This window comes from Falco peregrinus, chromosome 1 (genome assembly GCF_023634155.1).
Source record: "Falco peregrinus isolate bFalPer1 chromosome 1, bFalPer1.pri, whole genome shotgun sequence".
NCBI lineage: Eukaryota > Metazoa > Chordata > Aves > Falconiformes > Falconidae > Falco > Falco peregrinus.
The window spans coordinates 27,626,523-27,652,330 of record NC_073721.1 but is presented as its reverse complement, the minus strand read 5'-3'; the positions used below and the strand labels follow the sequence as shown (position 1 = coordinate 27,652,330).

General features: G+C 35.2%; 1 long non-coding RNA gene across 1 annotated transcript; it reads right to left on the bottom strand.

The window, feature by feature from the left end:
• Positions 1–205: 205 nt before the first annotated feature.
• On the bottom strand, positions 206–14,680 carry LOC129785635 (uncharacterized). Its single transcript, XR_008749785.1, has 3 exons — positions 14,358–14,680; positions 7,252–7,317; positions 206–677 (listed from the first exon to the last, which is right to left on the bottom strand). It is a non-coding gene; the product is annotated as an uncharacterized LOC129785635 (long non-coding RNA).
• Between the last annotated feature and the right edge of the window lie 11,128 nt (positions 14,681–25,808).

Below are 25,808 nucleotides of genomic sequence, written 5' to 3'. Positions count from 1 at the left end.
CCATAGATGTGCCTTATTTGAGCCATAACAATGTGATTGTTTAGAGAGGAGATCCTTTCACCTGAATATGGATGGTGAAAATTTTTCTGTGCTTATACACAAAGAAACCAGTTGAGTTGGTTTGGTTGGGGTATTTTTAGTTGTTTTTTTTTTTTTTTCTGACTTAACAGTCATACAAGACAAAAATTAAACAGGTGATAGGAGGTGGCACAACAAATGGATTGAGCACTTTTTAAAGGTTAGTAGCAGTCTCGGGGCCTAAGAATACTCTTTAAAAGTCACTATATATGATATGTAATTAGATGGATGAGATTCTGCATAATTTGGCATATGTCAGAGATAAGATTCCCTGCAGGGCTGCTTTGACTGCAGGATATAATAGATGTGACCTTTTAGGGTCGTAAAGACAGTAAAAATCTTACAGTTAAAAATCATACATTTCCAAACATTTCTAAAAAGTTCTAAACATTTCAAAGTACAAAAAATGTGTTGTCCTAATAACCAGTCAAGATCAGTTCAGAAAAAAACACAGAACTAAACTCACCTTGGTGAGCTTGGTTTTGCAAAGTCCCTAGGGCCCTGGATCTAGCTTTTAAACAGGACGGGCCAAGATAATCCAATACTTTCTTGCAACTGAACTTTATTTCAATAATGTCTTTCACTGTGGCTTGCTGGAGCTCAAAAAAGCAACAGATAATATAAGAAGGGAGTAATTGCTAGCGGTCAAAGTTCTTTATTTCTTCTCTGCACTTGAGTTAAAGACACCATAAAGTGGCTTTAAATTAACATAAACTGTTGTACAAATATTAAGTTGACCCACTGCCTTCATTTGTCTGTCTGGTAAACTGTTAGGTCTTCAGGGTGAAAATAATTTTTTTGATTGCCAATACTCAGTACCAACTGGTCACATAAGCTTTTGTAGCATTTGATCATAAACATTTCTCTGGTTTGTTTCCATAGAATTTCTTTGTATTAGTCACAGCAATGCTTATGTAAGTTGGTGAAAACCAGGAGAGACTGGCTACGGATGATGAAACCCCACTGAAGCTGATTACAGCCTTTTGACTGATTTTAACAGGCTTTGGATCAGACACCTAGGGAGGGAAAGACATGGTGGCACTGCATGCAAATATAACAGTGAACATGGACTGCCTTAGAATGGGACACTGCCGACAATGCAAGAGCAATTGCAGCAGAGACTCTACCTGAAGGTAAGACTTACTCTGTAAGGCTGGAGGGGTGACAGGAAGGTACTGAAGTTTTCAGAACTATGTAGTACTAATGAAATAGTTACATGACTGGAGGACATCAAGTTCTGTTTGAAATCAATTTTCACTTGCTATCCTGCGTGGTCTTAATTGCATAACAAAGTAAACAGAACATATCAAACATTATTTTTATAGTCACTGTCAGACAATGAGAGTTCCTTTTCCATAGTTTCACTTATTCTTGGCATCAGAGTGGGTTGATAATGATTTGAACTACACTAACACCGTATTTTTCACTTTACCAAGAAGTGAACAAACAGTGAAAGATTGCTAGGAGATGGACACGGATCATCTATCTATCCAACGTGGTGCTCAGTAAAGGTAGTGGAAAGCAAAGGGTAAATTATAGGATCTGAGAAGCTTTGAAAAATGCATTAACGTCTTCTCTGCTGCAGCTTCTGCAAACATATCATTCTCTCAAAAAGCACATTAAAACAAAAGAACTGTCAAGACATGGAAGGTGTGTTTGGCCTGAGGGCAGGTGCCATCTGACACTCATGGTTAGAATAAGCACGAAGCAGTTAAGAGTGTTTTTGAAGTGAATGTTGTAAACAGGAAAAATTTGTGATGCATTTCAAGAGAAAGTCTAAGAATGAGAGACTTTCGATTTTTTTTTTTTTTTTTAATACTGTGTACATTTTTAACATTTAAAAGGTTAGCGCATGTTTTTCAAATATCACTGCACATCCGTGCATCAGTGCATTGTTTCTTAAGCCCTGGTCTCTTTCGCTGTCTTAGCGACCTATCAGTGCTGGGAATCTCCTTCATCTTCAGAGGTTTCTGAACTGATCTGAACTATCAGTAATTGAAATGTCTTTGAAGAAGACATCATGATGGGGAAAGGATATGTGTTCCACATTGTGGAAGATTGCCTAGCAGTGAAAATACAAAACCCATACTGTTGACAGAAGAACTGCTGTAAAGTAGAAAGCTTAGCTTTGTGGGTCACATTCTTGTGAGATACCATACAAACAGTTGGAGACACATTCAAGCAGCTGGGAGGGCACTAAATAATCAGTGCTATGAAGTAAGGAGGCAAACAATACAATCCCAGTTTCATGTGAGCTCTCAAATAATATCTGAGTATATTAACCTAAGCTGAAAGTTATGCTGTTGCAACGTGACAGCTTTCTACCTAAGGTAGCTTGTTTACAGCTAGCTTGGTTATCACTGTACTAGATTTAAATCTGCGCCCTCATGAATAAACTGAACTGATATGACACAAAAATGCAAAGAAAAAGAGGACATTTTTCAGTTGCTTATATACAAGTCTTAAGAGACTCCATAAAAATTGAAAGGAATTGGAAATTCTCATTGTGGAAAAGGAATTGGACATAACTTGCATTCCTGAGACTTGATGTGATATTTCATAACTTAAGTGTTAATATAACTGATTATTTTATATTCAAGAAAGGTAGACTATGTAAAAGAAGAGTAGACAAGAGAAACATTGTACGTATTCGGCATTCTACATCCGTCTCTTTTAGAATTACTGGTAAACTTGAAGTATAGGCTTAAAATTCATCTAAAGGAGTATGATAACAGTGCCAAAGTAGAAATCTATTACAGGCTATCACATCAGAAAGTGACATGAGTTCCTTTCAAAATGTCTGTCAATAGTGTGTGCAAATAAAAAAAAAAAGATACCTATTTTTACATAAATTGGGAGCTATGCATTGAAAGTTCTGTGTATATGTATCTAAAGAAATATTTACTGAATGGAAAAAACCCACACACACACACACACAAACCCAAACCCAAACCAAAAATCCCAAAACTTTACCCAACTCAAAATAACTATTTTGGTCCTTAAAACCATGGTTTACAATGGATTACTCTCAAGATAGGAGGTTGGTGGTTGCCTGGGAAACAGTGATCATCACCTGATTTCTTTAAAAGACAAAACCAGGATTCAGCTTCTCCCCCATCATGTGACAGAGAACCCATGCTGTGCTGGGCAAGGTTAATGTAGGAAGGCAGGCTGCCTGGTCCATGCTTTTACATCCTTGGTCTTCACTGATAGCAACTTTCCTAAGCTGCTGGAAATTACGATTGAAGTGACTACAAAGAAAAATGATTTGTTTGTAAGATAAAATGAGATAGTGAAAGGCCAAAATAATCACTACAACACAAAAATAATTGTTTTAGCTATGGATTCAACTTCGATGAAAGTCCATTCTAGCCAAAGGCAGTCATTTTTAATACAAGTCAATATATCAAAAATAGGAAAAGAAAACTATCAATGGCAGTAGAAACCAATTTGGAGGTTACTGGTAAAACATTAGGAAAATGTATGGCTGAAAACAAAAAGAAAATATGGAGGTTCTTTAAATCTATACTAGGAGAGAAAAAAAAGACATTTTCAGACAGAAACTATGGAATTGTTAGAGGTGTGGTACAAAATGTATAAATATTCAGTAGACATGTTTGTACTGTATTTTGGAAGAAGTTTGACAATATGTTTAAATTGTCTAAGCAGGATGTAGGAAAAGATGTTAGATAACATTTACTTAGAACTGATACTTTATAATCAAGATGCCCAGAGTATCCCTGCCCAAAGGACTTACGAGAATGTACTAAAAGTGTACAAAAGATCACTGTGTTCCTAGTGCTACCAGAAAATTTCAGATGCCTGGAAGAGTGCTAATGCTGTGTCAGTATGGAGGAAAAAATATTAATAATAAAAAAAAAAATTAGAGGGGATGAGAATAGTTTTCTTCGAGGCTGGTTAGCCTGGCATAAATCCCATGGAAACTATGGAAAAACTAATATGGAAATCAACTGACAAAAATTACAGGTAGAAAAGAATGTCAGCTGTATTTACAAAAATGGCAGGATTGAATTTATACATATTCTGTCTTGTCAAACTACTTGATTTTATTCTTCAATAAAATTTCTGACTTAGTTGATAATAGTAACTGAACAGATGTAATAGCCTTTGCACAGCATTTGAATCAGTATTGTAAGATAATCTGATATTAAATTAGTACAATACATTGTCTATAGATCTTACACTAAATAGAACAAAAACTTACTAATTGAAGGACTAGAAAAAAAATAATTTCTGGTGGAGTTCTTCAGATAACAGTATTAACCCTGAAGCTATTCAGTACTTTCACCAATGAGGTAAAAGTGAATAAAAAAACCTTCTAATGTAATCTGTGGATGGTGGAAAGACTTGAGAAGGTAACTAATGATAAAGGCACAGCAATCATACATATCAATACCCAAATATTCTATATATTATGACACTATAACCTCCAAAACTGATCTGGTTACATAAACACATTAAGACTGGAATAAGGCGAGGACTATGCAGATATAACAAATCAATTTTCTATTGATTCCAGAAAAAAATGATGAAAATATTTATATTTTTATCCTGCCCCAAGTGTGCTCTTTTCAGAGACAAAAATGTCAGTTTCATTTTGATATGCATAGAATTTCAAATAGCTGTTTTGATTTTACATGGTTTTGTGGAATTGAAAATTCAAAATACAAAATACAAGAGTGTAGATATAAAATATGGAGTATTTTGAATGAGAACAATCCAGTGTTATAATTTTTTAAAAGCTTAGTTATGGAACTGCTATATTATTTTCCACAAAATGCTCTAGAATTTCCCAATACTATTCAGTTAAGAAACTGCAAATCTCAAAGTTCAGGTTCTTACTGACAGCATTTCTGTTTCACATGACTATTTGAGGACCATTAGTGCTGCCTGGGACTTTTATCTTGTTTTGCTATTCATTGGTTGCCAGCAAACTCTCTTCTTGCACTGGTTACTGCTTAGCAGCATATCTATATTGTTAGATACGTTGATTTAATTTAGTTGACTTCAGAGTGAAGGATGGAAGCTCAAGTAAATATGCAACTTTGAAGTTTCTAACATCTTTTCCACTGGGGGCAGAAGCATTTTTTGTCTTTAAATTTATGTGCATAACAGACGAATCAGCTTCCCCATCCAATAGATCTCTCAAAAACTGCAAAGGTCTTGTATTTAGATAGTCCCCATGGATAACTATACTAAACCTTATCCTAGACATTGCATCCAGAGATGCCACATTTCCACTCTCCTCTTTCCTCACCTATCAAACAGAAAAGATATGAGTCCATACTTAGGGGGGAGAAGAAAGTGCCTTTCTGCTTCTAGTTACCTGCTGACTACCTAATTGTGGGGATACCTGAGGAAACTACAGACAGTATCTGTTTGCAGCTCCAACTTTTCTGGCCTGTATGCTCGTTCTTGGTATGCATCACATCTATCTCTGTGGTATAATACAAAGGCATACCTGGTAAGGAAATGCTTCCCTTTGAGATTCTTTATCTGAGTTTGCATCATTTGCAGTATTTTACCTTCTAGAGCTGCAGAATCAGTAGAATGATACAAATCTTCTTCATTTTTTTTTCCTTCTACGTGTAATTTTCTTTGTTACTACATATAAAGATGTACAGATAAAATCCTCATCCTTAAGCAAAGAGATTTTTGTACTTCCTATCATGAAAATAAACAGAGGTCTTGCATTTGTATTTTATATGAGGCACAGTTCAGAAGGACCAAGATTAACTATTTCATAAAACCTCAGAAAAACCTTAAGCAGAGAGGATTACCTGTGCAGAAGGACTGATGTGGAAATAAATTAAATACAGGTTTTTCTCTTCTGTTTACAAGAACTATCAGAATATTCCTAAAGACACTGATAAACCCAAGAAAATTACTTTGATATCCTGACAGCTTCTTTCTATTACTTTGGTTTCTCAGAAGTCTGTTGGGAAAATCCCTCATCTGCCATGCCTCTTCAGCTTCTCTGCCTCACCTCCCTTTAACATCCTGGGTCTTGCTATCTGATCACAAAAGTGCGATGAACTTGCTAGTTGTCTGCCTAACAGTCCCTACCGCCAAAAGCTGACTGACAGCTTTGGAACAGAAAAACAAATTAAAGTGACCATTTGTGTCTGTTCCTGGCTACAAAAAAAATTCTGAAGGAATAATAAGTAAAACACTTCGGTCTCAGGAAATGTTTGGGTCCAATTGTCATCAAACATTCTCCATAGAAAACTATTAGGAAATGGTTTTCTTAGTCTTTTAAATCACTTTGACTTTGCAACACCATTGTTTAGATTAATTTAAATGGGTCTGAGCTGTTGACGCTCCCATTGCCTCACAGATTAAGTGTCCCCGGTTTAAACTGTCCAAGTAAAACCCAGTAATTGTCTAAGTGCTATCAATGTCTCTAATGTCCTGACAGAAACAATCACAAAATAAGCTGCTGTCTGCAGCAGAGCTTACTCTTTAAAGATGCCCTATGCATTTTTGTTCATCACGCAATAATTTGCAGTTAGTTACAGAGAACAGATACTATTTCAATGCTGTATGTATATGGGTACAAAACATCCACATGATGTCTCTGGGGTATATTTTGTTCATCTGTGGCCCCATGCTTTCGAATTCCCATTTCCCTGTGACATTGCCTTTCAGGTTTTAAAGATTAAAAAAGAAGTATCAACAATTTATGAAAAATGCCTCATAGCTGTGAAATACCCACCCTTCATAGGCCTGGTTGTTTGCCAATTACTTTGCAGCCAAAAGCAACAGAAATTGCTCTGTATTGCAGATTCAGCACCTGAAATACAACACCTGCGGAAAGGGCAGGAACAACCCAAACTAACCAAGGAGTTAGCTACCTGGTGCAAAATGTCATTTTTCACTGTCTTTTTGATAGATCAAAGGTCAAAGTAAAGAGAGGAATTGTATGTACCTTTCACTGTATTTTGCAGTGTACAGGTCTCTATGCAAGTCCATAAATAAACTGTAAAAAAATATTACATAGTGTGGCTGTGTGGTGTCTAAGGGCTTTTTTCACAGTTTTTTTTCCCAACAAACAACTCGATAATGTCTCATGTTAATGAATAAAGTCTAACATACAAGTTTCATCATATGAGATCTTATAATTTTAACAGCCTGTACAGAATTCTGACTTACCTTGCGTTATTCCTTGATCTTATATATTTCTGTCTTCAGTACTTCTGTTATACTATATGGAAAACACTGAGAATAAAAAAAAAAGACATTGATTTTTTTTGGAAACAAGTCCTGAATATTTATTATGTATTTTCAGATAATGGACTGTCCATGGCTGAGCAAGACAATACTGGCATGCTTGAGTTGCATTCTTAAAAGTAATTTTATGGGGAGTAATAGCTGGGCTGAGAGTTAGCAGTGGGTAGTACCTATGAGCTGTATTGCACTAATAGCTATTAATGGCCACTGTTAACCCTTGTCATCAATGTGAACTACACAGGATAAAAAACCTACTAAAGGGCAACCAACTTGAAGTCCAAACAGTAAGAATGCAATCTATATTACAGGCATCATCTCCTTTAATTTTTTGTCATTAAGCTAAATTATGCTTTTACTTTATATCAATGCAGCCTGAGTTGACCAATAGTAAGTGACAGGAGAACTTGGCAAATAAAATTACTTTAAGGTGATTTATGTGGTTCTAATAGTGTAGGTATCAACAGAAAATGATAGTGAATAATGAAATGGAAAGAGTCAAATAACATTCTAAGGCTAATTTTGCTAGCAAGTGCTGAATACAGTCCATAGCTGTTACAGTGCTGAATTAAATGCATACAGTAAATGTTTCTAATACCATATTACAGTCTGCATATTACTTAAATTGTATGCAGGTATCCTGAATTCTGAGATGTCAGCAGCAATCTAATTGCTATCCATTTGCTCTAATAATGTTTACTTTGAGATGTTTCTAAAAAAAAAAAAAAAGGTAGAAGGAATTATACTTGGATGCACAACAGAGAGGTCACTAGGTACTTGGGAGTGTTTACCATCTGCTGACTTTAGTTTCCATCTGTGTTTTTTATTGGCATTAAAATTCTTGAGATACCATGATAAAATTGATGAAATGAATATTGCTATAAGATCATGATGTCACCTGATGGTAGCTAGACTCTACACATGGGTGACTGGTATTTTGACTCTGGGTGTATGCAGCTCAGCCTCTTGAGAGCATAGGGTTTGAACTCCCTTAGGCAGAGGAGGACCTTGATTTTGGTTCCTAAACATTCTGAATAGTGTTCTGACTTCAAAGCATTATATTTACAGAAGCAATTAGGTACATAATTCTCTTGGATTGCAGTGGGTGTTAAGTTCCCAGAAGATAACTGAACAATTGGATCAAAGTTTGTTATACAAAAGGGGCATTGCCACTACCCTGTTATCTGCTTTTTGTTCTACTCCAGTGGTTAAATTTTAAACAGAGTAAACCTATCTGAATTTTTCAAAAGAAAGATTAAATGGCTGTATACTGGAGAGGAATACTGGTTGTTGGTCCTTAGTAGAGAGTTATGAAATGTTAGAAATTATATTCACCTTCTCAGCATTTCCTTCTTGCATGATTTACTCATCACATCAGGATTCCAAGTGGAGGCTCACAGCTTATCTTTTACCTCTTGTAAATAGCCATGGCATTTCAGTTATCTTTCTGGATTCCACTCTGGAGTCCAGGCACCTAAATGCCTGTGCTGAAATTACAGCTATAAGCATCTACATTCTGTTGTACCTAGTCTATGATTTGTTGCAGTAAGATTGTTTACAGTAAATGGATCTTTTTTACCTCATTTTCCTTCTTCACCTTCTTATCATCTGTTCTTTGTCTGATGGAAAAAAAAACATTTTCCCTTGTTTTACGGGTGTAATGACAAATGTTGATTATGCTACTCAGTCAAACCCCATCAAAGTTGCTTAAAATACATGGCTAGTGCCTAATCATTTTTCATGGGATAATTAGCGTGTTAATACCCGCATACATAGACATTTTATTTTGTATTTGTAGATATTAAATTTCTTCCTGTCTTACAAACAAATATGATAATTTCTACGGAATCCTATTCTTAACATTCTGTATATTTTCTGATGCCATTATTGCTTTGTAAGATTTTGGGTAATAATGCCCGTTCACTATTAAACTAAACAAAGTTTATCAATTATAAATTCACCATTTCAGCTGTCATGGGTAATCCAGTGAAAAAAATTCACTGCTTTAAAGGCCATTTTGTATTCTCATTGCAATTAATTGAAAACTAGGTCAACAGCCACTCCAGACCGACAATGATATTAAATGGGGGGGAAATACTATACAGAAATAATTAAGCACTTGCTATATTAAATCATGGTAACATTCTTTCAGCTGTACCCACTGACACATAAATTTGAAAGCAAATTCTTTTGCTTCATGTTATATCCAGTTTCAGGACTGAAACACAATGAAAACATCACTTTACTTTGGAGCCTCGGTAATTGCTATGTGATAAACATTCAGGCATACTGCGTGATAATGAGTGGACTTATATATAGAAACTAGTAATTAAATTTTCCCTTTTTTTTGTTTTTTAAACTACCTTAATTGGTAGTTAATTTATGCACCTGATTTTTCAGGTGCTTGTACATACTCATTAAAAATGACCTCCAAGAAAAAGCAGGAATGCTGAAAAAGGAAGCAGAATGACAGGTTGGCTGCTACTAATTTTAGCCTTTTTCTATGTTGGGAAATGCTTTTGTAAGTTACTGTAATTATATATGATGGAAACTTTCAGAAACTTTTCATATTTAAGAGTATTACAATGCTAGGAGCAGACCTGTCAGTATTTCTCTTCCAAATCCCTGTTTACCACTTTGTTACAAAATTCACTACAGGCTGAAATCTGGTGTGTACCATATTATCCTGGAAAAGAACAATTTTGTAATGTTTTGTTATATACCAATTACACCAATCTGCCCTTTCTCTATCAGAATATTAAGAAATTGTTTATTACATTTGAATTTGAAGCAGGAAGCAAGGAAATGAAAGAGTAAATTTGTTTTAGTCAATGAAGAATATGTGGACTAAAAATCTGCTTTTGACATAAAACTGTGAGGCTACATAACATTAGTTGCAGCACACATACAATGACGTCAACTCATTAGTTTAATACAGATGTCCTTAAAGCTTCACGCAGACTGGCAAGTTGTGAAGTACTGGCTGCCTCCTTCAACTAATAAGTACCTTAGAGTGTGGAGCAGAGCATAATTGTAGGTCTATATTTTATGCACTAAATGCATTGATAATACTTGAGATCTAACAATACCAACATACACCATAGCCACGATGGCTTTATAGACATGGGAATCCAAAGGGTACATTTATTGTATTCTGGGAATAAATCTGCCTCACAATATGTTCACAGAAACATTAAAAATTCCATGTGCATCTGGGTCAGGGAGAACCACTTTCCTCACTGGTAACCCATTAAAGTTACCACTGAAGTTCTCAACCGCACTCTTTGGTCAAGCCAAAACGTGTCCAGGATTTTCAGTCTTAAATGACCTTCTCCAGTCATTGATCTACCCTTGCCTTGCCACTTTGGAATATACTTTTCACATCAAGGACATCTATGGGGGCAGATCCTGTGCTTGGTAAAAGGTAAACACACCCACTAGTAGTTTTTTTAGTTTTCATCTAGTTGTGACTGAATTCCTCACTGCTAAAGGATTGAACTCTGCAGACTATTACAAAGACAATCTTTTTTAAGCTATGTGAAGTCCAATACTCTATCGTGCAATGCCAGAGGTCTTTAGATTAACTTAAAAGACATTAATTCCAATAGAATGATTTTTTCAGTATCCTGCTATATGAACTGATATGAGAATGGTAGAATGATCTCAATCTCTGAATGTTCAGGGGCAACACATGAAGAACAAATAACCAGGTCACTCTACTGTGTTTTACCTGTCTTTTTCTAAGCTTACCAAAGCTGCGTAATTCAGAGATGCTGAACTTTAGATTAGGGACCACATTTTCCTAAGTACTTGTATGGTAGCTAATACAATGGACCATATTCAAGGCTTTATTGAAAACTAAATATTAAATAGCAATAGCAATTCAAATAATACCACCGTCTCTCTAGAGCACAGTACATTGATTGCCTTGTACTTTTCACAGGATAATTTTAAAAGCAAAATAAAATGTGGATTGATTGTACATCAAATATGGAATGGCGTTATGTATAGTACAAGCATGACAAAATGTTCTCTAAAGGAAAATGCATACTAATACCTAAAGCCCACTCTGTTCTGCTTCCTTTTTCATTATAGCTGATGTTTCATTTTAACATATACATTTGAAACTCACTTTGTGTTTTAATGGAATGCTCTGGGCCAAATTGATCCCCAGTGTAATGTTGCATGTGCATGTCAGACAATTATTATGATTTTTAATGGCATGAGTTTGGGTTGCTGCATTATTCATGTGGGGCATATTGATAAGAAGGTCAAACAGGTCAATGTAAGAATTTAAAATACTCATGTAGTTCAAAAATGTACTTTTTACATACATATGTTTAAAAAGCATGCTTACTGGTTTTGCTTTTCTAATTGATGAGTACTAACATTATTTATTCTAAGGTCTATAAGGTGAAGTTTCATTAGCTACTGTTTGCAGGCTCAGAATGAAATGAAGATTACAATAAGCTTTAAATTAGAAAATTCCAGTGTTGTAGCAGATTCTCGCTCTCTTAGAAGATTAATGGAGCAGACTTGTAGGACATATTCTGTAACCTGTGGCTATTCATTTAACATATTCATTATGCTGGACATCATGGTATGTTTGAGCATTTGCAAGAACCTGCTCTATTTTTTAGCAACAAAGCTCTTGAATAATGAAAATATTGTCTATAAGAAAGACCTGAAATAGTTCATTATATTTCTGACATCATTATAACAATATACTGGAGGTATGTTTTATCTATTGTGGTGATTCTATGCCCTTTCTTCTTGCAGGTCCTGCAATAGGGGATGCAGCCAAGGAAAAATGGCATCATATCTATATTGCTTACACATTACTTCTGTTCCCCTCAGAGCTATGGTTTTCAGCTGTGAACTGGAGGAGCCTAAATAGGTTTTGTAACCCTACATCATGGACTAGACCATCCACAGGCAGCTCCAGTAGTTGTGATGCAGAAACATGATAAATAGAAAGCCATCCCAGAGTTTCATAAAGTACCATCTGAAGGGAACAAATGCTTACTTTGAGTGGAGGAGAGAATATCCTTCATTTGACACAGTATCATCCCGGCTTTGCCTTGACTGACGGCTGAGTGACTCAGTGTAATGAGCCATGGCCAAGAGGACACTGCAAAAAAGGCCTGAGCATAATGAGCCATAGTTGACATGCATAGAGGTTTTGAGCATAATGAGCCTTGGTGTGGGCCGTGTATCAACCACTGGCAGCAGAATGGTACCTGCAACTGCTGGAAGCGGGTACTACAATCTGACTGGCAGCTTGTATCAACATCTGGCTATACTGATGCTTGGCAGTAGAGACTGGGGTTGGTGGGAATGTTACGTGGACATCCAACACAGCGTAGAAGCAGAGTGCCTGCGGTGGAACTACTATGTGTTGGTGCTGAGCCTCTGCCCAAGAGTTTGACGCAGAGACTGGTCAGAGGGAGTGCCATGTTCCTCTGGGCTTCACTGTGCTGCCTCACTGGCTTGGTAATAGAGGTGGGCTTCAGTTAATTGTGTGTTATGTGTGTGAAAAGCTTTTTCTGACACAGCCTATTTGTTGCTTCGTCCACTTAAATTGAACTTCACAGTGTCACAATACTTTAGTGTTCCATTTCCCTTGGTGACATTGTTCCATTCTTTTCTGCAGTATTTGAGGATAGAACATATAATTTAAGTTTCGATCGCTTTTTAGAAGCATTGTCTATCACTTAATTTCGATATCTCTAAGCACATTTAAGAAAAACACCATGGCCTACAGAAAGTTGGTACAAACATCATGAAAATGGAGAAACCTGAGAGATTTCCATGGGTTGGGAGCATTTTGTGACATTTACATACAATGGTGTCAGGAAAATAGAACATCAGTCAGAAACGAAGTTTTGAAAAATCCTAGCAAGAGATACGAGGCTATGGTTCAGAGGACTGAAGCAACTAGAAAAGTGTATTGCCAAAGAGCAAATGTCACTTAGATTCTACTTTGAAAATTCTGCTTGAGAGTATCCAGAGGTAGCTAACCAAATCCTTTGCAATCAAGAAAAAAAGCCCATGCTGATCTTGCTTTTCAAGAAATTATCCTGTGTAAATTATTGAAAAGATGAGTCACTATTTCCACAATTTCCTGTAAACACACACATATTTCATGAGATCCTGTGGGAGAGGAATATTTTAGAAACATAAAACCATAAACTTATCAATAACTTCTGTACTTTGGAAATATCTGACACACGTGGGCCAAACATTCATTTTTTTAACTCAAGATTTACATTCTTGCTAGAAAGATAGACTAATATTTTTATTTCATAGCATTGTGTTTCAGCCATCACTTCTTTAGCTGTGCTTCTTGTCATCAGAGTAGTGTATGCTTGCAAACAGAATAGGGTATACAGAGACCAATTTGTTAATCAAATCCCTTCTCACTCCTTTGCTCTTTCCTCTTATGATCCCTGCATGTTCTTGGTATTAATAATGAAAAACCTTAAGAGCGGTTCTCGTTAAAAATGTAACTCAAGAATTCAGCATGACCTTTTACATCTAGACCCTGATTTAAGAGCCAACACAGCTAAAAGCACAAGATAGTATGCTGCTGTAGCACATTAAAAGGTCAAATTTAAATGAGTTCAGGCTGAGATACTACGCTATTCTTTATCTTAGGGTGGAATCAATTGTGAACTCCAGTTAAATATATAACTCTCATGACTTTCTCTCAAACGGAATATATTGATGAATTTAAGCCATAATTATGCTAGTATTAACAAATACTTAACATCTGACTCCTAATCAGTTATACCAGAATCAAGATGTATTTAACATTTGTAAAATTAAGTATGTATTTAATGTTTGCAAAATTGGTGTTTGAAGGACTGATGTCTTCAAAATTAAAGATCTGATATGTGTGCAACAGTATTTCCCAAACTATTTAGTCTTAAGGGAGATTTCTGTCCTCAGCAAACAGAGTAACTTTTACCTTAGGGTGATCACTTACGATGTTTTTAAGTTAAGATACTGAAGGAAGGACTGGTAATTACCTTCAATGATTCTGTTGTGGACAAGAGATAATTTCAAATGCTGCGTTCAGAAACTCTTTCCTTTTTCTCCATGTCTTCATACGAGGTATCTGTTAGCTTTGAGATGGACAGAGTACAGGAGCCAGGTGAAGTCTTTTCAAGAACATTTTTCCCTTTACTGTTGCTAAGATCATTCATCTGTTCTGTTCAGATCTTGTAATGGGATCCATTTTGCCTGTGGAGGTTCCCAGCAAGGACAGTGCGGATCTCTAGAAGTGGCTGTTCATGAAGGAATGAGTTCCATACACCTAAAGTCCCAAATTAAAAAACATATCTTATTTGTCCACAAACCACCATCCGTGTGTGTACATATATTTTATATATATATATATATATGTGCATATATGTATGTATGTGCATGTGAGTGTATATATATATACACACTAAGACAAAATGTAAATATTGCAGATGGGGCTCTAACCATTGTTTCAACTTGTTTATTCTGAACAGCTATAGCATGCTTCAGTGGAATGTGTTGGACTTTTGCCATTGACTTCAAAGGAATCAGATTCAGACAGCTAAAAAAGCAAAGTTTTTAAACCAATATTATTTAAAAAGCCTGGCTTTGAAAGTCATGATATGAAGCTCAGAGTTTACTCTCCCCTATGTAGAAATAACCTGTAGGGGGGAGAATGGGACCTTTAGATAATTAATTATTCAGTAAGTCTTAAGCAGCTCAATAGTGCTTTTTATCTTCAAAGTGCTTTTAAAACATTAACTGAGTAATCCTCTCAATCCTCTGAAGTAAATAATTTGGTATTTATTATCCTGGTGAAGAACTGCTATCAATTAAAAGCAAATGCTGAAAATAGTACTTTTAATTTACATTTTTTTAAATAGGAAAAAAATGCAAAAATCTCAGGCTGTGAAATTCCATTCCCTCAGTACTTACTCCATTTCAAAAGTTATTGCTCTAAAGGAAAAACATAATCTGTAAGACTGCCCACTGCCAGAGATGGAAAACCTACTGCAGAAAGTAGCTGCTGCTGAACTCTACTTCTTTCCCAGACAATTGTACGCTTAAGTGAACTTTTCTGGCACATGCTTCAGATAGCTTCACTGTCATGAATTGTCCTGATTTGCAGGAGGATGATTTGACTGCAGACTCCTACAGTGGATGAAATTTAGTATAGATAAATGTAAAGCAGTGCACCTGAGGAAAAAAACCCAACAACCCACAATCAAAGGATAGCTGGAAGAAAAATCTTACCAAGTGTGAGTAAGATCTGGTGGCTGCTGGACATGTAGTTCTATAAAAACATCAGCTTGATACCCAATATAATTTAAAAAATTAAATTAAATGCTAAGAATTATTGGGAAATGTTCAGTGGGGTTTCCTTTTAGGTATATATTTCAGTGGACTATCTCACCATTCCTGTATATTTACAATTACATACACAAATGGACTGGAGAATAAGTGTTTTATACAGGATTTCAGGTTTTGGTCTTATTTCTTAGCAGTGGAATTAAGCACATTTTACACAATGTTTTTCAAGCAAATAGGCTTTCTCTAAAAATTGTCAGAGTACTACACATACTCAAGCCTCTCAGATTTACTACTGTATTAAAAAGACTGAGGAAGAAGGTAAGCTTAGATCACACCATCCAACAGGTATGTTTGCATTAGAGAACATCAGTGTCACTTTAACTTAACTACCTTCAAACTCCTGCAAAATGCTGAATGCACAATACCAAAATACTAGCTAATGGACTCCTGATTGATACTAGTGGTCATATTAGCACTGCTATTCTATGTTTATGGGGAAATGAAATATAAAAAGTGACATGGAATATTACATAATTAATGTATATCATATTTTTATCAACACATCCCTAATGCTAATGTATGTGCTAAATTTCTGAATATTAGCTTTACAACCATATGCATGGTAGAAAAAGGCAGGCACTTAATCTTTTTCTATTATAATATTTTATTCTTGCAAAATCATACCTTTCCACATCTACACTGAAAGTGGGAAAAAAATATTATTCAAGAGAACTTTTTTTCTGATGTTAAGTTTGCAATTGCGTTTATGGCTAAGCTGAGTGTCAGGTTTATATTTCTGTTCTATGTCTTTACCTGTCCTCCTGAATGATGGCAAAGGACAGCAGACCAGGAGGAAGAAATGAAAGTCTGAATAAGATACTAGAGATGCTCGGGATAATTGTTATCAGGAAAAACATGAATTTACTTCATTCCAGGAACCCAGTTTTTATGTGGTGTAAATTATGTGATAATTCTGGTAAGGAGATGGTTTAATTTTCCCTTCTGCTGATTACTGAGGATAAATATGTCAAATAATACCTTTTCTCAGGATAATGTGACTGATTATCTGGTTAAGGATTTTTCCCCATTTTGGAAAAAAACCAACAACAAACCATGTTGATCAGAGATACTCTAAAAGAATGTGGATGGATAGGAATGCCAGGAACTCAGAGTCCTTTGAATCTTTGTTTCACCACATTTCAGTAAGAGCTTCAGGCAACAGCAGAATCCATACTCTAGGTTAGCGATGCTAGTTCTGCTTTGTCCTAAATGTCCACAACGAATGTGCCATAAAGATGGTTATAAGAACTTCATACACAAAGTAGAATATTGTCATTTAATATAATAACGTGAAGCATCCTCATAAGCAGATCCAGCTTCTATGTAACTTGGGGATGCCCTTCACTCTTGTGCTCATGTTATGGGGGCAGCATTCCCTGCGTACTCCTAGTTCTCAGCTCGCTACTTGAGACAACATTTGGACAAGCATCAGTACTGATTCTGTTTGAGTTCTTGAGATGCTCTAGGCATTACTGTCAAATCTTTTTTTAAAATCTAAGGATAATATAAAACTTCAAAAAATCTAAGAAATATATAATCTTTTTGGAAAAGGTGTTAATCTTTTTTCATGGATTATAATGGTTCTTGTTTATGAATTTAGGTGAACTCTTGAGTATTTCAAACTTGTAAGTTTTCTTTCTGTTGCTCTTGCCGCTGTGTATGTAAGGGTTTTCAGGGTCTACTAACGGGTTTTTTCCTCCCTGAAAATTAGTTAAATTAGAAAATTAGTTAAAACTGTCCATGTTTCCAGTATTTACTGTTATTTATAAATGTATTTATTATTTATATATACGTATATTAAATATATACATATTTATACATATTCCTTAACATTGTAATTTTTAATTCAACATTTATTGCTACTTCCACAAAGACTTTTTCCACCAAAACCATATTGGCTCCAACATTTTAGTAAATGAAATTATTTTGATTAATATATCAAAAACCTGTAGACATTTTAGTAGAAATTAAAAGCACCCCATTATGTAAAAGCCTGCAAAACGAAAGCAGTTTAAATTTTAATGGTAGGAAAATTGTGTCTTTTTCCCCCACAGATTCAAGTGTAGCAACTGTAATTGATAACAAGCAAGATTCTAATTAAATGTTAGCCATTAAAAGGAAACCACAATGGGTTCAGCTCACATCTGAAATTTATCTACATTTTATTTTCAACTCCACAGTTGGTTTGCAAGCTAAACTTTCCTTCAATTCCAAACGTTCTGAAAGAAGGACCAGAATAAAGAATTCCTCAGAGACCGTCATTCCTTGCAGTCTGCTGGTCTAAATCTTACTCCAGAACCAAACTGTATGCTGTTAAAGGTTTTACTGTTTGAAAGCTTTAGTTATTAAATCTGTCATCCCTAACACAAAATTAGGAATAAGGTTGCCAATTTATAGAGGTGTTAAAAGTATATTCAATCTAAAACTTCAGTGAATGAAGGCTTTGAAATAATTAGACTTCAGAGAAAAGGATAAATAGAATTAAATCTTCTACAATTTTAAATAACTGATTTTTTCAGCAAGAAGAAATCAGTGAAAAACTATCAAACATGCCTCATATCAAATGGAATAATTTGATGTTGGGAGAGAGGTATACCTCCTAAACTGTTGGAGAAAGGAAATAATTTTAATATACTTGTGTTTGGGATATGCATGTCCGTTCACACCTTCCACATACCCTTCAAAGATGAATACAACTAAAGAAATGTTCTTTTTGAAAAGTCATCAGGAGAAGTTTCAGTGGTCCAAAACTAAAAAAAAAAATAAAAAAAATTAGTGTATAAATAATGGATATGCTTCATGTCAAAAAGTAAGGTAGTTAGTGCTTGGCATATTTTTTTTAAAAAAACCCACGTTTTCCCTTTGAACAACTGTTTCATTCTCCAATGAAGCATCTGACACTGTCTGCTATTATGATGCTGAATTAAAAGGAGTCACTAGTTCACTCAGTCACCGAAATTTCCATTGCCCAAAACTAGAACTCCCGCTGTCCTTTAGAAAGTTCAGATCCTAAACAAAACAGTGACAATAAGGCTCTTTTTTAGCAGGTACTCTCACAAGAAGAAAAAATGTGTATAATTATTTATACTGTAGCAATGAGAGCTAAGTCTTAAACTAATAGAACCAATGATAATGTTTAAAAAGAACTTGCTCAACAATGGGGGAATTGATTCACCATGAAACTAAGCTATAAAAGACACTTCAGGAGAATATTCCATGGACAGAGTTATAAAATATTCATGGGGTGCCTCTACATCCAGCGTGTAACTAGGATACTGTTTCTGGAGATGCCATTACAGAAATACAATATTCAAAATATGAACATTTGGTAATCAAACGCATGGCAGTGTAGTACTTACATAAGAAACATGATTTATTCCCAAGGAAGGATATTAATTCTAAACACAGGGCTTCCAGACTTTCTGGAAGACAAAAACATGAGAGATACAGGAGGGAAAGTAGAGCTCTGTGTATCAGGAGAAAAATCAGAACTGAAAAATTGCTATAGTAAGCCTTGGAGAAATATAATGAATCAATCTGGGATTAAGCTCCTAGATAGGAAAAAGAATAAGGACAGCACTAGGGAGGTTGTACAGACCTCCAGGGCAAGAAGAGACATGAGAATAAAATTCTGCTTAAAGATGAGGTGAGAAAAAGAAGGTAAAAAAAACCCATAAGACTATAAGAATTCATAATTCCAACCCTCTAATTACCAAAAAACCTCAGAGACACAGAGGAGGAGAAATATGGGAATGAAGATGTAGTGAATGATTACATCTGAATTAATTAGGGACACAAACATGTGAGTGCAAAGACCTACTGCCAAGCATATTTGTTTGGCATGAGCTAGTGACGAGGATGATGTTAATGCTTTTAGAAAATTGAAATAATTTTGCAAAATAATTGTAATGTAAGGAGATGATAGGCTTTCTGTATCTCAGTACAGTAATACATGAAATAAAACCTTCAAAGAAAGCCAGTTCTGAATTAATTTACATAGGCCAGCTGAAAAAAAAATAGGAAAAGAAGTGCTGAGTAATGGACATGAAAGACAAATTCTTTGTCTCTGTAAAATGGTGCAGCTCCATTAACTTTTTCACACAGTTCAAGACAGGAAGGATCCATTAGATCATCCATTCTGACCCTGTACATCATAGGCCATTAAATTTCATTTTCGATTGTACTCAGCTCAGTAGTTTAGGTTTAACGTATTACAGAGAAAACATCTAGTCTTGATTTGAAGGCAGAGAGATGGAGAATCAAACACTACCCTTGGCTTTTTGCTCTAAAGGTTAAATACCATTGCTGCTGTGAAATTGTGCCTTATTTCTTATTTGAATTTGTTTGGCTTCAGCTTCCAGCCAGGAGTTCTATTACAAGATATTTTTTTCTGCTAATCTTTTAACACAGTATATTTTTTTCTTGTACTTCTAGATAATAAGCAAGTCACTTCTTTGGGAAGCCATACAGAACAAGTTCTTTTTTGTCATGCTTCTCTATAAGCCAGTTTTCTCCAGCTTTAATAACTTCTCTCTTTTTGAACCCTCCCATTTTTAGCAACCAACACCCACTGTTCTTGTACTGGTCAAAGTAATGTTACTTCTCTACCCATGGTCATTCACCCGTTGTGTATATTTTACATTAGTCATTTTCACAAAGCATCATTTCAAAATTCAGTTTGAGCTGCACATCTATTGTGTCTTTTGAGGCACTGAAGATCAGTGAAGTTGTCTATGTTTCCTATATAATCAAGACACAAAGACAGGTTCCTTTATAGGATGACCCATATTTCAGGTGAGTTATGTCCATTTACCTCATAGAGAAGACAGAGTGACTGAGGTCTTCATATGGAAACACTTTAGTATTAATAAAACACTGTAGGACTAGGAGATATACACAAAGACAATTCTACAATGTACTCGGAATTTTATTACTTTCCTGGTAATTTCAACAATGAGCAGGAGGAAAGCAAATTCTTCTAAACTTGTTACCCATTTCTCCTTTGGCTGTACCTGCTCTCCACCATTGCCTCTGTATTTTGTAGAGGGCTGTCTGCAGATTCTGAGGAAAAGGATTTCTGTAATTTTTGATGAGGAGTTTACCAAAAATCATGAACAATTTGTTAATCTCCTTGTCTATCTGTAATTATTTCCTCTTTGCCTGCGTTAGTAATGATAGTTTCAGGAGCAAGGGTAAAAAACACAATCCAACCCTTTACTTATCTTTACATGCATACTTACTACTTACTTCCAAACCACAGGCAGTACCACCAGGCATTCACACTTCAACCGAGACATTAATGTTGCTTTAGCACTTAATATAAAATATTACAGGCCATCGATTCACAGTATGCAATGCATATTGTTGTTCCATAAAGAGAGCTTGTAGAGCTGGCTGATTCTGTATACACATTTATTTCTACTGATAATTTTTCCTAACTCACTTCCAGCTCTGTTTTGCTCTATCAGTCAGGGTTATGAAGGCATCTATAACTCATGAAAATAAATGATATATGATGAGATACCTTTATGTAAAATGTTGTGTTAATATATTTAACTTGTATCATTTGGGTTTTTCCTTAGAAGAGGATATAATTTTGTTTATGACATATCAATGAATTTAATTCTTGTACTGCATGTTAAAGTAATGATAAGGCAGCTCCACTCATACCTGTTTCTATCACCAAATGTGACTATGTAAATAAATATTAAACGGATTTTTTTTTTTCAACAATAAACTCCAAAACAATGTGGATCAAGAAATCTCTCATCAGGCTGGAAAAAATGGCTACCCTAAGCATTTCCCCAAATGACCTCCTCTTTATTCATTGAGTCTTACATTCTGATTTTGTCATTTAGAATATTTTCATCCTTCTCAAACAATTATCTTCTCTTACATGCTCAACTAAATGGTGCCTGGAAATGAATCAAGGAAAAGTCAGTGCATTTTGTGATGTTTTCCTGTGTTTTTTTTGTTTGTTTTCTTTTCCTTGATTCATCAGAAGCTATCCATTTATTTACTTAGAGACCTTACTAAATCTGCCAAACACTATTAAATTGCCATCTTATAAATTAAACAACATAGTGTTTACATGCCCTGCAACAAGCCTTTGGTCCTACCCAGGCAAAATCTTGAGCTTTCTAATAAACCAGTTACAGCAATGAGACCAGATAGCTCAGCTCAAGACTTTGAACTTGTCTGTCCATTCTGATCTTGGGTCAGTTTCTATTGTCTCATAATTCAATTCAAGCAGCCTTTGGATGACCACAATTTCAGAGTGCCAATATAATAGTGGTAAGACTGATGAGCATAAGAAGGATCGGTAAGCACTGGGCCTGCCTACTGAGTGTTTAGCTTTTTTTCATAGCAGGATCCCTGTCCCCTAGCCAGCCCACAGTCCACAAAGGACAGAGAACAATATAAGTAACCAGGAAATAATCTGTCTTAGAGTTTTAAAATCTTCTTTAGTGATAATGATTGACCTCCAAACCCCCATAACTATGTCTATCAAGCCCTATGCCGCTGATCTTTGCTGGTGTGATAGTGAAAGAAAAATAGGATGTGGCTGAGGTGACTTCTGTCCAAATCAGGTTTTAGAAATATCATTTCTTGAGGAATATTCTCTGCAAATTTCTCCAATGAAGATGAGAGAAAGTAGTTGCATCCCCTTCGTAAAAATAGAAAGTCCCCTTATTTGCTAAGGTGATGTATTTGTCTGAATGTTTAGGCCAACTATGGAATAAAACATCAAGAACAAGACTAAAACCTGAAGTTATAGATAATGAAAATATACAATGAACTTGTAATTTCAAATTTGTAAATAAATTGAAAATATTATATGAACATATGTTTTTTTCCTGAAATGGTCATCGATAAATTAAGTAGTTTTATTACCACAATTGATATTGCATCGATTTATATAATCTTGCCCATTTTAATTTAGCGATGTAATTAATTTTTATACTCTTTACAAATACTAATTATTACTTAAAGATTGTTTTTCAAAGACCATCATTACTAACAGCACAGAGCAATATTATATACTGGTAAGGCTTTCACTTCAATTTCTTGTCTTTGTTAACACAGTATATTTTTGAAGAGTGCTTAGATACCGTTGACTTTTCTCATTGGAGACAAACATCATTTAAAAGACAACAGAACATTATTTACTGACATTCTACTCAAAGTCACTTAAGATCTGCAAGATGTAAATGATGAGTTCTGGTTAATTTTTTTTTTTCTTTCATAACTTTCTTGATCAACATTGCCTAAAGCACTTAGCGAGTTATCTGCAGAACTCTGAATGCAAAGTACTGGAAGTAGGAAGCTGCTAAAATAGAAAAGTGTCATTTTCATACTGCAGATATTCTTCCTCTTGAGAGAGGGATGGGGAATACTGTACTTCTGTCTTTCAACAAAGAAGTATTTGCTATTGTGCCTCTGGACAGTGTAGAGGTTTTCACTCATGGGACAAAAGTAGGTTTTTGCCAAGTATGCTTGCAACCAAATTTCATTCCACACTCCAATCTCTTTGTAAACAAAAAAGGAATTGTGCTTACAGGAAAAAACGGAGGAAGAGGATTTTTTGATAATGTTTCTGTTGGGGTACTGGGCTTTCCATTACCCATTTACCTCTTTAGCATGTAAGGAACATCTCTGGATGAACTTGGTCTGGGGAGTACAAAGCAGATTCATAACCATCTTAGCTATTCTAAGTTGTTTCAGACCCTGGATAAATTGTAGACAGAAGGGCAAGTAGTTGACTTTTTAAATTAATTCTTTGCCCTTTATTTTCCCCTTCTTTTCCTCCCAATTTGAACTGTAAAGAGTCTGAGAGGATCTGATCTGTGGTTCATGTATGTTTCGATGCTATCATACAAAACATAAAATTTCACGTCGATCAGAAGCAAACCACAAGCTTCTTTTTAAAGACTGGAAAACACTTTTTTTACTCTTAAGATTTGGGTCAGATGTCACCTACATCTTTCCAGGTAATTAGCAATGAGAAATAGCATTGAAAAAATAAGTAGGTAGGAAGTATTTCAGAACATGCCTCTAAGGGATAACAATAATTTAATAAGGCATAACTAGCATAGTACAGCATAGGGAAAATTCTACCCACCTAACTTTGTGGATATTATAGTGGAACTTGGAAATTTTAACAGCAGATGACATTACTTATTTATATTTTTAGAAAGCCTTTGATGAAGTTCCTAATGACAAAGTTCTATTAACTATAGAGTTCTACAGTCAGATAGTGAGAATCAGTTAGTATCTAATTAAAACAGTAAAAAACCCAGCCCAGTGATCTAGCTCACTAGACACAGTTCTTGTTCTTTTGAGGTCAATCTTCAAGTCTCTTTTTTTTTTTTTTTTTTTTTTTTCTAAAGCAAACATACACTAACAGAGGAAGGGTTTTCTTCTTCACCTCAATGTAGGAATCTTTAAAATAGGGTGACTAAGCTTGTTGCCTAGGATCTGTTTGTAGGTATTTAAGGTGGAAGTGATGAACCTTCTGGCATCTCCTTTTTCTCCCCAATAGTTACCAATGGAGCTTTGGTGACTAACAGAATAACAAATAACTTTCACATGGCTGAATTAAATCAGCTAATGAATCCAGCCTTGCAAACCCTCCCCAGTCTTCAGTTATTCAGCAATCACCAAGTCAAATTAGTATCAATAAGAATTATTCCTATTGATTTTTGATTTTATTTATCTGTGTGACCATCTTCCATCTTCAACGTGGGAGACACAGATGACATAGTGGTACAAAAGAGTTAGAGTACTGCAAGATGCAATTGAATTTAAGTGGTATTATTTAGGTGAACAAACAGTACACTCTACATTTATCAGAGCAGAGCATATTCCGCTAGTATTTGGCTATATCTGAATCTAAAGGAAGGAAGTGCACCAACTCTTCTGTTACACAAGGAATTAAACTTGCTTTCAAGGAACTGGTGCTTCTAGGAAGAAAATGTACAATCTATAGATGAAAGTTAATATGATTACAAAAAATTCAGGGCTGTGCTTCTGAAGAAACAAAGATTGTCCTGGGAAGAAACAAATTCATTGTATCACAGTATTAGAAACAACACTGCAATGTTTTCAGTAAGAGAGTTCAATAGGCATAAGGAAATGCTGGAGAAAAACTAACTTGGGCCATGTGTTACATAGTTCTTTACTGATCACCCTGAGCAGTGCAGTTTAAACAAAGATTCTAATTCTAGAATATTTTGGTCTTGAGTCTAAAATATGAATCTTAAAAAGCTAGAATGCAAAAAAGAAAAACCATGTGGAACTAAGATCAAAAAAGTATATGTAGTCTTCAGAAAATTTTACTACATTATGGGAGTCACTATGTCTGAGTTGCTCAAATTACTGGTTTTCATTACAAGCAAAGAAAGTGGTCTACAGAATTTTGATGCAAAAGTAATTGCCAATACCATCCATTTTAGCTTTAATTTGAATGTAGAAAAAAAAAAAAAAAAGAAAGTCCCACAAAATGGAGAAGACAGTTGATGGACTGTCCTGTAGCAAGTGCTTTCTTTAGTTATCACTGATGGATGAGATCTATAATATCTTGGGAAATTGTTTGGATTCTACTTATAACTTTACTAATCATTGATAATGATAGTATTTTTAAATTTGACAGAACAGGAAAATGACAAAATTCCTTAACGTGACTGTTGAAAACTTGCAATTTCACACAATATCACAATAAATTGAAACAAACTTATAGATGATCCAAAGGCCTTCTGAATTACCAGTAGAATATTCAGCTATTTTCAAATTTACAGTTGATTTATTTAAAATTTCTGAAAGTGCAGAATTACTCCAAAGCTCTGTAGGGGAAATACTAGCAAAGGAAATTTCCAGATATACAAACCAATCTAGTGTCTAGGCAGTGGTCTGACAAAACTGTCAGAACATCAAGGTGCTGATAATTTCTAAGTGAAGTAGTCTTCCCATCTGCAGTCAAGCAAATAAATCATCAGAATTTGGTGAGATTTCTCTGTCACCTCTATCACTAGGTGCAGTTTTAAAATACATTGAAACACATCTAATGGCAGGATGCTACTGCTAGT